The sequence below is a fragment of the Bison bison genome, unplaced genomic scaffold (assembly GCF_000754665.1).
Source record: "Bison bison bison isolate TAMUID 2011002044 unplaced genomic scaffold, Bison_UMD1.0 scf7180017860443, whole genome shotgun sequence".
Lineage (NCBI taxonomy): Eukaryota > Metazoa > Chordata > Mammalia > Artiodactyla > Bovidae > Bison > Bison bison.
Genome location: NW_011491015.1, coordinates 983,843 through 987,696, shown reverse-complemented (window position 1 = coordinate 987,696; position 3,854 = coordinate 983,843). Strand labels below are relative to the sequence as shown.

General features: G+C 47.4%; 1 protein-coding gene across 1 annotated transcript in view; it reads right to left on the bottom strand.

The window, feature by feature from the left end:
• Positions 1-3,854, bottom strand: part of FAM174B (family with sequence similarity 174, member B) — a 92,796-nt gene that overhangs the window by 42,252 nt on the left and 46,690 nt on the right. The window lies entirely within an intron of this gene.

The following is a 3,854-nucleotide window of genomic DNA, read 5'->3' as shown; positions in this document are numbered from 1 at the left end:
GTCATTCGACGGGCCGCGGCCCCACGTGGGCGGGGCAGGCCACCAGGCCGGGTGCGGGCTGCGCTGTTCCCCCGGGGACCTGGGACACCCTGGGAGAAGTAGCAGTCGCCAGGAGCTGTGCTGCACGTTACACATTTTATCTGTTTGATATCATCACCCCCCCTTAGGAGACAGGTATTGCTGTTACCCTCCTTTAAGAGTTGATTTAGCTCCCAGCAACTCAGGTTGTGCCAGACAGAGAATCAAAGACTCCATTCTACAGATGCGGAAACCGAAGCCTCCAAAGTGAATGAAGTGTGCGGCCGAATGCCCTGTGCACTGTGTATATTTATAGTTCAGCGTCTCCCCAATTAACTTCTTTTTCCCTAAGAGTTTCTTATCTCATGGCTTCTCTATTTCAGACATTTTGCACCTCTGCTTCTGAACTGGATTGTGCTGCGTGCTAAGTAGCTTCAGTCGTTGTCTGATTCTTTGGGACGCTATGGACTGTTGCCCACCAGGCTCCTCTGTCCATGGGTTTCTCCAGGCAAGAATACTGGAGTGGGTTGCCAGAGGATCTCCTCCAGAGGATTATCTTCTCAACCCAGGGATCCAACCCAGTTCTCCCGCATTGCAGGTGGACTCTTTACCATCTGAACCACCAGGGAAGCCCAGTGTGCATTCCTGACTTTGTACCTTTGCTATAGAATAGTCTTCCTGCAGTCCATGGGGTTGCGAAGAGTCGGACACGACTGAGCAACTTCACTTTCACTTTTCACTCTCATACATTGGAGAAGGAAATGGCAACCCACTCCAGTGTTCTTGCCTGGAGAATCCCAGGGACGGGGGAGCCTGGTGGGCTGCCGTCTATGGGGTCGCACAGAGTCGGACACGACTGAAGCGACTTAGCAGGAGCAGCAGCAGCCGCAGTCTTCCTCCTAGGTTGAAGTTTCAGCCCCCAGGGAATAATTGGCTTGCTGCCTCTGGTTTGCAAGCTAGATGATACTTCAGTGGAGAAAGATAGTTGTGGATGTTCCCGTGTGAGGCCCAAAGGTGGGACCTGATGGAGGTCACAAAGGGCCTTCCTGGATCGCTAGGACCTATCCTGCAGGCCTCCACCTTTCAGCATGAGGCTGGATCCTGGCCAGAAGCTGGTGATATGACCAGCTTCTCTGGTGATATGACAAGTATTCAGTGACCTTACACAGCTCACTCCTGGTCCTATTTTGTAAAAAAGCAACAGGTAAATAAAATACAGTACAATGTATCAGTTTGCTATTGCTGCCTAACAAATTATCCCCAAATTTCTCAGCTTAAAACACACACACATATTTTATCAAGGTTTCTGTGGTTTAGGAATCTGAGCATAGCTTAGGGTCCTCTGCTTCAGGGTCTCTCACAAAGGTGCAGTCGATGCTGGTGGCTAGAGTCTCATCTGAAGGTTCAACTGGGGAAGGATCTGCATCCAAGCTCAGTCAGTGGTTTTTGGCCAGATTCAGCTCTTCATGGGCTACTGGACTGAAAGCCTCAATTCCCCACTGGCTATTGGCCAGAGGCTGTCCACCGTTCTTACCATTTGGGCCTTTCCAGCACGGCGGCTTGCCTCATCAAAATGTGCATGTCTAGGACTTTTTTGGTCCAGTGGTCGAGAGCCCACCTGCCAGTGCAGGAGCCACAGGTTCCATCCCTGGTCTGGGAAGATCCCACGTGCCGCATAGCACCTAAACCCATGTGCCACAACTACTGAGCCCAAGCTCTAGAGCCTGCAAGCCACAACTGCTGAGCCCACATGCCCTAGAAACCATTCTCTGCCACAAGAGAAACCATTGCAATGAGAAGCCAGAGCACCAGAACTAGAGAGCAGCCTCCAGTCACTGCAGCTGGAAAAAGCTGGTGTGCGGAACAAAGACCCAGCATAGCCATAAATAAATAATTTTTTTTAATATGTAAGTCTAGAAGGCAATGGAGAAACTCTGTTAGCAAGACTGAAATCATTGTCTTAGGAAACCTGACAACAGAAGCAACATCCCAACACCTTTGCTATATTCTGTTGGTTGGAAGCAAGTTACAGATCTCATCACAAGGGGAAGAGGTTATACAAGGGTGAGAGTATCAGGAAGCAAGGATCATTGGGGACATCTAAGAAGCTGCCAGGAGACCCGGGTTCAATCCCTGGGCTGGGAAGATCCCCTGGAGAAGGGAATGGCTACCCACTCCAGTATTCTTGCCTGGAGAATTCCATGGACAGAGGAGCCTGGTGGGCTACAGTCCATGGGGTTGCAAAGAGTCAAACATGGCTGAAAACTAACACACATACACACACACACACACACACACACAAGCTGCCTGTCACTTATAATGTGATACATTTTGATTTACTGGGATGAACAAGCAGGCTATCAGAAGTTAACACCCAGGAGGTACTATTTGAAATGCATGTTGAATGTGAGAAATTTGGACAGATCACAAGCTTTAGGTCTCTTCCAACTTTCTAAAATACCACTTTCTGTCAAAAAATGGTGTGTTGATAGACAGCCAGCATTTTATCATATCATCGTGATAGAATTTAGAAAAGAAATTTCTTAAAGAACCACTGCTGACGTCCATGATTTTGCAGGACTGCCCTCTAAGGCATAAACCTCAGATATCACAGGCTTAGATTTTTGTCCTTATCAGAAATCCCTCCATGGAGAGTTAAAGAAGTGCTGGGTTTTGGAGCCTCTATTCAGGGTAAGAGGTTTGACCACTTAATGGCCTTGGCTGAAAACTTACCCAAAGAATCCAAGTCTTTAATGTCTAAAGTGAGGATGGCCATACTTAGCTCAGAAAGGTCACTGGAAATGTCCCTAAGAAGGAAGAAAACATTTGTCTCCTTATCCTTCTTTTACCACAATTCATGGACTGGGGTAGACTCGCTTGATTGTTTAACACCAAGAATTACATAACTTAACACCAAGAATGTACATAACCTACCACCAAGAATGTACATAAATGTTAGATTATTTTAGTAAAGTGAAACTTTAGAACCTTTCCTTCTTCCTGATTACTCGCTGTGCAAATCATCACAACGAAGAACTTACTTATAAACTGCCCTAGAGTTCCTCAAACATTTTTGAATCAACTGTTGACTTTAAAAATATTCACAATCTAAAAGTTGAGAGTTATGTTTTATTCAGTGGGAATTTTTAGGACTTCAAGCCCAGGAGACAGCATCTGAAGTGACCCTGGGAGAACTGCTCTGAAGAGGTGAGGGAAGGAGCCAGGTTATATAGAGGTTTTGCCACGAAGTGCAGGTGGTCTGAACGTCACAAGATGATGATTAAAGAAAACCAGATATCCCAAGTTAAGGAATTTAGCACTTCTCTTATGTACGGGAAGATGCAAGAGTCTGGGCTCACTGAAATCATTCCTTTTCTATGTACCTCCTCTCTCTGGGGCCAGTATACTGTGTTTTTTCCATCCTGGGCTTCCTTGGGGCTCACTGTAGGGAGTGACTCCAGGCTGATGCCTGCCAGGTAGCACGTTTTCTTCTCCTTCTTGGTTGTCCGTAGGGCTCAGCAGCTCATATTCAGATCAGATCAGTCGCTCAGTCATGTCCGACTCTTTGCGACCCAATGAATCGCAGCACGCCAGGCCTCCCTGTCCATCACCAACTCCCGGAGTTCACTCAGACTCACGTCCATCCAGTCAGTGATGCCATCCAGCCATCTCATCCTCTGTTGTCCCCTTCTCCTCTTGCCCCCAATCCCTCCCAGCATCAGAGTCTTTTCCAATGAGTCAACTCTTCACATGAGGTGGCCAAAGTACTGGAGTTTCAGCTTTAGGATCATTCCTTCCAAAGAAATCCCAGGGCTGATCTCCTTCAGAATGGACTG